The sequence below is a fragment of the Lactuca sativa genome, chromosome 4, assembly GCF_002870075.4.
Source record: "Lactuca sativa cultivar Salinas chromosome 4, Lsat_Salinas_v11, whole genome shotgun sequence".
NCBI classification, from domain to species: Eukaryota; Viridiplantae; Streptophyta; class Magnoliopsida; order Asterales; family Asteraceae; genus Lactuca; species Lactuca sativa.
Window position 1 is genome coordinate 91,928,337 of NC_056626.2, and position 11,169 is coordinate 91,939,505.

Below are 11,169 nucleotides of genomic sequence, written 5' to 3' on the forward strand. Positions count from 1 at the left end.
TATGTGATGTCTCTCACTCAAAGTACATTCTTTGAACATCCTTTTGCATAAAATTTTCTAATTTAGACACAAATTCTTTATTTCTAACTCCCATTTATGGAAACATTTCCATATTTATTATATGACAACTCATTCTTAATAGAATCTTATCTATTCATAATGATGTCGATATGGTCCATTCAATGCCATACTTCCAACTACTCACAAGCGACCAATCCTCGGCGAGCTTTGGATCGTCCTTTGATAGTTGTTTAATTATCTTAGTCAAAACCGATTCTTGTCCTTTTTCCCTCTTAATGCACTAGACATTTGGAAAAATTTAGAATGGTCAAATATTATAGCATTTGCAATCGATCCTATACCCGAAGCGTATGGGACACGATGCATAATGTCTTACATGAAGATACGATACTCTATCAATCTTTTGCCATAACATTTTATGTGTCACGTCTTACAATTTGAACTATGAAGAGGGATACCGTAATCATAATCAAAATTTTAAGAACACACTATGTATCCTTTGACTAAATTTATTAAAATTTCTCAATCTAAGCTTTAGATTATGAAACGAAGTACAATATTCTCTCCCTTAATTATGGCAAAACAATTTTTCAACCCTTACGACATTGCAAAGTACAACAGTTGTTTTCTATAATTAATATTGCTAACTTGCAATACTTACCATAATAATCATGCTCCAACTTACATGATTATTATTTCTTTACCAGCATAACACTTATGCTCCCACTAGCTTTGACATGTGTTCAGAATTCAGCTGAACTTCTAGAAAACAATTTCTTAAGTTCATATTTCTAATACTAGATGCTTCGATAAGACTCTATCTAAGCTTCTTAAACTCATACACCTTTCCTTGGACATCTCATATGTATATGTCTAAACGATTCTAAGACTTATATCAATAAGTCTAAGATGTTCAGACCTATTTTCCATTTCCCACAATTCGAACTATGAAGAGGTATGCATTAATCAAAGTTGAATTTGAGAAAACCAAATCACATGATTCCATCTTCAAAATCACTCTTAGTGAAACCGTTTCCTTACAATCATTCTTATGGATGAAAGAAAACTTATGACACTTAGATTTTATGGTGTATTCATTCTCATCCATGTGAATTTGTCATAACAATAATCACAAGATAATGTTAGTGACAAATCCAGACTCTTATGGATAGAACTTGTTCTTCTTAATTTCTTGCCATCAAGGGTCCCACCATTGCTTCCAAGTTATTTAGCAGCTCACCCCTTCATTTCAATGTACTTTCCATTGAACAAGGTGCCTTGCCCCTATACAATACATTGAGAACTCGTAGAACTCACTTGCATAATTAACTCAATTCGGAATGGCACAGACACAAAATAGTGTCAACACGATAGGTCGTAAACCTCAAGTCGTGTGCTAATGTTGACCGATAAGGTTTATTCTTGATTTGTTCTTGAAACCTTTCAAGACCATTAAGACTCCCACTGACTCCTTGACATATAAGATTCCCTTGTTAAGAAACATTTCTTGACAAACAAATATTCAAGAGTTAGTGCAGCCTTTATCAAGACAAAACTCTTCACATAATTGGTCCTAGTTGGTCTTTGTCTTATCCAAGACATCACAACTTACCAATTTCAAATGTGCGAGAACAAGAAAACCTTTTCCAAGTTCCACATTTTATGAAAGTTATAAACCTTCTTAAGACTTGTCACCTAATTCACAATCTTGGAGTATAACTCTAAGACTTGACATTGGAACGAAGTATGATTGACTTCTTGATTTAACCATTTTCACAATTCTCATTTCCTCTTCTTAGACATACAAATTGTACTAAGAATCACTTAGAGGATCAATTTGAGATATGGTTCTTAATCATTAAGTCATATCATAAAACACAATAAAAGGTACTCTCCCTTCTTCTTAGAACAGAGAAACTTTTATCTTTCTGCCTACTTGATTCTTCTTATTCGTTCTGCTATTGATTGAAACTCTTTTAATCAATTATACTTAATCTTATAAGTGTAACCATATTTACTAAACCTTTAGTAAATCATAATGAATATCTTGTCACTCTTGTGGTGGACTTGATCAACACACAACTTTGTGTACTTGATCTCATAGTCCTTCACTTGACACTTTGTCAACGACTAGTCTAAATTTCCCAGATGTGGTAGTTTTCATTCATCATGCAATACTTGTTGCACGATTCCAAGTTCCTATCCACTTGAACCTTGGGCGATGAGAAACTCTCCCTATTTGGTAAACTTTTGACACTTCCACAAGTAACCTAATTAAGAATCAAATCCATATTGCTAATAGTAGAAGTACACAAACATCAATTTTTCATATATGCCATTGCAAGGATAATCAAATAAGATAAAATCCAAAATTTATTTTATTCATCAAAGAAGCGGAAAACATGTCCTTACAATGCAAAATTCAAATGAAAAACTATGTATTCAAATACTCCTAACAAATCTATCATAACTTCCTAAGCTCAAAATCTGATCTTCGAATCCATGCGATCGTAATCCATTTCTTCGTGATCAGACTCATCTTGCTGTTCCATCAACTTTCCTTTCTTTTCTTTGATCCTGAAAAACATGCAAATGTAATCTTATCACATTATGTATAAAGAATAGGAATTTAATGGAGTTAGATAGTGGTTTTTGTACCTGAAGCAGAGCCACACTTCTTGACTCTTCCATCTCTTAGACTCTTCGGTTCCTTTGGGCAGCTTTGTATCCATTTCCCTTTCCCTTGGCAGCGGAAACATGTGGCCTCTCCTAGAGCATCCACAGAAGCATGGTTGGTTGAATTTCCCAACAAATATGCTCCATTGCTTTGCCAAATCATTTCTGATTCAGCAGCATTGAGCATGTAAGTTAGGTCAATGAGGTTTTCGTCATGATCCATCATATAATACTTTCTTTTGAACTCATTATATGATTCATGGAGTGACTGCAGAACCCAGTTCACAGCCAACTTATCCGGGAATGACGCACCCAACATTATCAACCTATCGATGTGTGATTTCATTCCTAGAACGTGAGCACACACGGGTTTACCATCTTCATGCTTCATTTCCAATAGGGCTTTAGTGACATTGAACCTTTCAATTCTTCGATCTTGTGGGTTAGGGAGAATAATTAGAGGAGGTGGAGGAAGTGAAGCATGATTTCTTGTTCCTCGATCGAATCGTGGAATATCATCTTCATGTGGAAAGCTTGTTCCACGGGATTTGGGAAGACCATAGCTGTCGTACTTTGACATCTACAAAATGGGAGAAAACAAATTCAAGTTAGTTGATTGATTGAGTCCTTAATAAATCACCCAAATGAGATATTAAGTCTAGGACCCAACACAATACGCCACAACCTAGAAAAGGGATGCCGTAATCTAGTTGCGGAATATTTGAAGGTAAGTGAATGACGATTCACTAATTTTCCACCATGAAAAGCGAAAAAGAAATTTAAGTTTTAAATTTATGAAAACTCCTAGATTCTTTGAGATTCATTGAACATTTCAATGGCATGTTTAAATCTCGATATGCCCCTCTAGTTTGTGACTGGGATGCCGAGGATCACAAAGCGGGTGTGAATAACCATGCAAACTTACATGGTGCCCCCACATGTTACATTCATCTATTCGATGTGCCGGTAAACCACACACACTCCACCGAACTATGACAAACATTGAGTCACCCTTTTCTACCTTCGCTTAGAACCATTTAATGTGCCGGTAAACCACACACGCTCCACTAACGTCTTCGCAAGGGTACAAAGTGTAATTTTCATGGAATTGCATCAATTCACTTTTACCTAAGTAACTAAGATTGAGAATTTGTAAAACATTTAGTTAATTTTGTACTTCACTATACTTATAATGGAAGGTTTTTGTCCTATCCTACCCGTTCGGCTAACGACCCTCCACTAGTCAAGAGTGGGGTGGGTAAGAGTGGATACCCATTCAATCTCCATTTTATAGGCAATTTCCTTAAACACCCCTTATAGACCAGCTTCGTGAATGAGGCCTACCAACGGTAAGACTGACTTTTACTTATACATATATATAATGTTAGACTTTTAATGTTATATATAGTATAGGGTGTGTTTTACACTTTTAAAATACTAGGTGGTCAAATATAACAATTATACTTTTAATTGTAAACCAAAACTTTTGTGGATTTATTAAACTTCTTTTAATTATACACCTTAATTAATTAATAAAACCATAAGGGTGTGAATTGAACTTTTCAAAACAATACTAGGGTTTTAGAATTTAACATTCCTAAATTAAACTTTTAATCAACTTTTAAATTCCAAAACTTGAAGGCAAGTTTTGAAACATTTCATAACATTAGGGTTTAGAATTTAAATATGCATCAAAATTAAACTTTTAATCAAAATTTAAATTCCAAAACTTGAGGGCAAGTTTTGAAACTTTTCAAAACAATTTAGTTTTAATTTCTCTTAATTTTTTTTTGAATTTATGACATGTGAATTAAAATTTTAAATATTAAAACTCTTGATTTGATAATTATCTTGAATTAGACTATTAATTTAATTATTAGATCATAAGGGATTATCTAACTCACGAGGATAATTACCATTTAGGCATTTATACATTTAAGATATCCTAATCCCTTAATTATCTCTCTAGATTTCGAAATTATGGTTAGGATAATGCAAAATCTATAATTACCATATATAACAATTAGAAGATAATTACAAGATATGGGATAATCCAAATCCCTAAAATTTAGGATCTTATCTTGGGGAGGAGGCTAATTTCGAAAATCAAAGGATTAAAACAAACCCTAGATTTCGAAATTTAAGGGTTTAAGGAAAGGATTTGAAGATCTTATTCAAACTCTTGCAAATTAGGGTTTGCAAACCCTAATCTCGAAAAACCCTAGCCTCCTAGGGTTTATTGGCAATAAACCCTAATATGTCAAGTTCATACAATTGAATAAACTAATTGAAAACAAGTTAACCAAAGGCTCTGATACCACTAATGGATTTTATACAAACAATCCTATGTGTACATGCAACCCTAGCATTGGATCTATGTTTTCACTATTAAATACACAACATTATGAACACATAATAAAACCCTAATGATGATTGCTATTTTTGAAATTAACCAAGAAGGTTAGATTACATACCTCTTGTTGTTATATTGTAATAACAACTTGAATCTTCAAACCCTAAGTCTTGAAAGCAAGCACCACAAGTGTAATGCCTCTAATGGCTCACAAACACCACAAGCAATTGGAGAAGATATAGAGAGAGAGAAGGAGAGGTATAAAATTCATCCCTAAGAAGCCTTGGGAGGGTATGGACGAAATCATGAGCCAAAGGGGTGTTTATATAGGTGTAGAGATAGGGTTTCAGTCCTTATCCTTATCTAGTTACTTGCCCACCAAGCAACCCACAAGATAAGCCTTGAATCCTTATCACCTTAAATTCGTCCATCCTATCCTTAGGATAATCCTTACCCTATTTTGTAACTATCACATAATTACAATTCAGCCCCTCTAGTTTAATTAATTACATTTGATCACAAAATTAATTCTTAATTAATTATTGACCAATATCAATTAAACAAATATGATTTCTACTTTAATATATTATTCTTGTAACATATTAATAAATCATAATAACCTCTTTCTCTATTATTTCTCCAGTCAAGTTGCTTTGGTGAAGGCAACCCAAAAGGACCATGCACAATCGGGTCAAGTACTTACCAATTATGGTTACAGGCTTAGACACTAATCCAACAGCAGCTTAGGATTTTAAGTCAAAAACCATATTTAGAGTTGGTATAGTACAACAACAATACCATAACTAGACCTAGAATGCGCGACTAATTTTATTATGGTTCGACCGATGCACGACCGAACTCAGATACGTTAGTTGGCAATCTAAACACTTGAGGACTTCTGGATTGGATGCATAAAAAGGATTTTATACTCAGAGGCTTCTTTTAAATAAATCTACATTTGGGGATTTCCGACACAACAAAATCTACACTCGAGGATTCTCTACCCTAGGAACCAGTGACTTACGACATAGTAAGAGAACTCAGGAGTTACGTGTACTATCGATTACATACTTATAATTGGATATTATACAATATTTAATAGATCTTCACATAAATCATAAACATATTTCCTGTTTGACATCTTATGTAGGTTTGCCCGAGAGTATGGCAGGAAATGGATCATGGAGTGCAACTTCCTTATCAGAGGAGGATCGTGCGATACTTGATACCTCAGACCCTATCGATTTCCTAGAGACAGAGGATGGTGATGAAATTGAGCCTGATTATACTCCTGATGAGCACCTGTCAGAGCCAACCCTTTCACCACACTACACACCGACTGAGCTAGAGCTTCTCAGTTCCGAGTATGAGCCCAAAGAGGACGAAGAGGACAGTGCCACCTCCATGAAGATCTCACCACCCCGCCTCAATCCTTCACATAGATCTTATAGGACACACATGGGTACTCGGGTTAAGCAGACCCCGAGGAAGACTACTATTACTCTCTCTCTCTCTCTCTCTCTCTCTCTCTCTCTATCGGAAGAGAGCAACATCCCCACCATTATCACCACTGCCAATAAAGAAACCATGTGGATACGCCACTTGGATGCCTCATGTATGAGCCTGGATGCAGTAGGAGGATATCAGATCGCGGTTCGAGGTGGGGGAGTCCTCTACTGCACCTCTTCCTACCCCAGACACTCCATTCAAGCAGGCTATCTCTCTTCTAGTACCACATACCTCCCATCACTTAGATCACATTGGAGCAATGGACTCTGAGATCTTCTTATTAAGGATGACCCTGATGCAACTTATGGAGCGGCTACAATACTTGGAGGAGGAGAGAGACGTGGTGGAGATGAGGACCCTACTAGTACAGGATCAACTACAGGAGGTGAGTGATGTGGCCCACTTCCATCACCAGGTGTTAGAGGAGGTAATCAGCCAAACAGACATATTGGAGCTCCATGTGGAGAGGATGGACTCACGAGTTTCTCTTTTTGGTGTATGGTTAGAGTTTGCGTATAGACAGTTAGTTCAGTTGATGGCCCTCTTTACAGTGTACTGTAGATTCTAGTTTTCTTTTGTTTTGTCCTAGCAGGATGGCTAGGAGGGATATTGATTCTTTTTTGGGTTATAGTACTCGGGAAAAGATCATACACACATGTTTGATTACCTCAGAGCTTTTCCTATTCTAACCACCCCTTGTTTTGATAACTTTGACATGTTATATGATGTGTATTATACTTACATGGTTGCATGAAATCTATGTTGTTGTGGTATTATTGTTTCCATTAACATTAACACTACTACACCATGACTTAACCATGAGGGTACAAACTTACTAATTTTGAAGAATTAACTCACATATCGACACTAACTTTAGGAATCTAGAAATGGCACCCCAAGAATTACTAGATCTAGCCAAGTCTTCGAGCTGAGCAAGATGCTCAGTCTGCATAGATTAACCCACCTCTAGATCACGTGGGTATTGAGGCAATGGTCAAGAAAAGGATAGCTGAAGCGCTAGCCACACTTACGAGCAATTGCCACACAAACTCTGGTATAGGAGCGGGAGGAGAAAGCTCCCAAGTAAACCAGCAAGGTGCTTAAAGGATGTGCACCTACAAGGACTTTACAAATTGCAAACCTAAAACGTTCTATGAGGATGAGGGATTTGTAGGCGTTACTTGATGGATAGAGAAGATGGAGTTTGTCTTCAAGATCAGCTCTTGTGCCGAGGGAAGCAAGGTTAAGTTCGCTGCTTGCACTCTCATGGACGCAACCATGTCTTGGTGGAACGGCCACATCATGACCATGGGTCTCGCAAGTGCTAATGCCCTAAATTGGGAAGAACTGAAGCATATGCTCATCGAGGAGTATTGCCCTCAGGAAAAAAATTCAACAATTAGAGCAAGAAGTGCGAAACTTGTTCATGAGCGACACCAACATCTTGACCTACACCAACTGGTTCAACGAACTCACGACCCTTTTCCCAAACTTTGTGAAACCTGAATACAAGAAAATGGAAAGGTATATATGGGGATTAGTTCAACCCATTCAGGGGTTGGTCACGACCTCTTGACCATCGACATACGATAGTGCCAAGAGGTTGGATTACAGCCTAACCAAACAAGAAATAAGAAAAGGCACGTTGGTCCAGAAGAATGAAATGCCAAATTCAAGTGAAAACAAGCGAAAATTCTGAAGCAGATTCAAGGGTACCCCTAAGCAAGCTCCTAGCAAGAGACAAGAAACTGTCAGGGCATATGCCATCAGTCCAACCCCGACATCGGCTGCAGCCCCCATATTACAAGGACTATACGTGGGAAAATGCCCCAAGTGCAATTTGTGTCACTTCCACCACTCTAGTAAATGCATGCATTGTATCAGGTCCAATCGCAGAGGGCATATCGAGAAATACTGGTGACAGCCCGTGACTGCTCCTACCATCACAACCAACCCATGGATGGATGCCTTGACAGATAACTGAGTCTGTTTTAAGTGTGGAATAACTATGCACATAAAAAGGAACTGACTAAAGCTGAGGAACAAGTGAGGAAACGCCTGGGGAAGAGCGTTTGTGATTGGAGAAAAGGATTCTATTCAGGACCCCACCGTAGTGACAGGTAAATTTCCAGTGGAAAAATCTCCTTACTGATTAGCCCTTTCGGAAATGAAAGAGTTGTCCAGTCAACTTCAAGAGCTTTTAGATAAAGGAGTTATAATAATGAGTTTCTCACCCTAGGAAGCCCCAATGTTATTCATCACGAAGAAGGACAAAACCTTCAGAATGTGCATCGATTATCAAGAACTGAATAAGTTTACAATCAAGAACAGATACCCACTCCCAAGGATTAATGATCTATTCGATAAACTCCAAGGATCCAACTTTTACTCAAAGATTGATTTAAGGTAAGGGTAGCATCAACTTCGAGTACAAGAAGAGGACATCCCAAAGATGATAATTAGAACTCGCTACAGACACTTCGAGTTTCTAGTATGCCTTTTGGCTTAATTAACTTCCCATAAGTCTAATGAACCGTATCTGTAACCCTACCTGGAGAAATTCATGATCATATTCATCGATGATATATTGATATACTCACGAACAGAGGAAGAACATGGCCAACACCGTTGAGGCATTTTTGGAGTTATTACGGAAGGAGGATTGTATGCAAAATTCTCGAAGTGTGAATTTTGGATCTGGGAAGTACGCTTTCTAGGACACATGGTTAGCGATAAGGATATTCACATAAATCCTTCTAAGATCAAGGCCATAAAGATTTGGGAAGCACCCACAAAGCCAAATGTAGTGCGTCAATTTCTAGGATTGACAGGCTATTAAAGGAGATTTATAGAAAATTTCTCAAAGATAGAAAAACCCCTCAAGACAATCACACAGAAAGATGCGAAGTTTGAATGGAGGGAACAACAAGAATCTACGTCTCAGAAGTTGAAACACATGCTATGTAGTGCGCCAATACTTTCACTTCAGAAGGAATCAAAGACTTTGTCGTATTTTGCGATGCATCACATCAACGCATGGGATGTGTACTTATGCAAAAAGATAAAGTGATCGCTTATGCCTCGTGCCAACTTAAGACTCACGAGAATAATTATACCACCCATGACTTGGAATTAGGAGCTGTAATTTATGACTTAAAGATCTTGCGACACTACTTGTATGGCATAGAGTGTATCATATACACGGACTATAAAAGTCTTCAACTCATCTTCAACCAAAAAGAACTCAACATGAGACAACGAAGATGGCTTGAGCTGCTAAACGACTACGAGTTTGAGATTCGATACCACCCTGGCAAAGCTAACGTAGTAGTCGATGCCCTAAGTAGAAAGGAGCAAGTAAAACCCCGTAGAGTGAAAGTGCTCATTCTAACAATTCAATCAAAACTTCCTGCCTAAATTTGAGAAGCTCAAGTAGAGGCACTTAAGTAGAAAAACAAGACAGAAGAAGGCTTACAGGGTGTGTAGAAATAGTTCGAGTCTAAGGAAGATGGAATCTTGCGTTTCATGGATCGAATTTGGGTACCAAAATTTGGGAACATTAGGAGCCTAGTGCTGGAAGAAGCTCACATGACAAGATACTCAATTCACCCAGGATCTGATAATATGTATCTTGACTTAAAGAAAAGGTATTGGCGGCCGAACTTGAAGGCAAAAACTGCCACCTACATGAGAAAATGCTTTACTGCAACAAACTAAAATACCCGAGTGGAAATGGGACCAAGTTGCCATGGAATTCATCACAAAACTACCCAAGACGCCTATCAGTTACGACATGATTTGAATAGTAATTGATCGTATGACTAAGTCTTCCCATTTCCTACCCATTAAGTTAACGGACAAAATGGAGAAATTAGCTAGGACTTATGTCAAGGAAATAGTCTGACTACACGACATACCTACATCTTGTAGGATTTTGAGCATTCTAAAACCCCTAAGGTGTTCATGCAACCCTAGAAACCTTGGATCTATGTTTGACTAAGATACGTGCAAAATTGATTTTCCAAGGTTCATAATCCTATCTAGCATACATGGGGAACTTTTAAACATGAAAGTAAGCTAGAAAACATACCTTATAGTAGTTTGGATTCCATGAAAAACCTTGTGAGCCTAGCACGCCAAGTGTGATGCCTGAAATGTCTCACACAACACCAAATTGTATTGGAATGACTTGAGAAAAATGTAGAACACTTCTAAAATCGGCTTACCCTCACTATTCTTTCTTGGTTGCCGATTTTTGGAGCTTTATGTTTCTTATATAGTATGTTACAATTAGGGTTACACCATGTAAACCCTAATGTGACATGACTCTTCATTTCCATGATCCATGGGTTTACACCTCCATGGAGCATCTATGGAGCATCATATGGGTCTTAGCCCAACTTGATAATCCATGGAGCATTTAGCCTACTATACAAGTATAGATGATTTACACAATCAACCCATATATTTAATTAGTCACCTTTTTTATCACTTAATTAATTCTAAATTAATTCTTGATCAATGCTAATTAAATAATATTATCAATATATTAGGACTTATAATATATTAATAAACCATAAGTGTTATTTCTCTCATTTTAGTCTATCCAA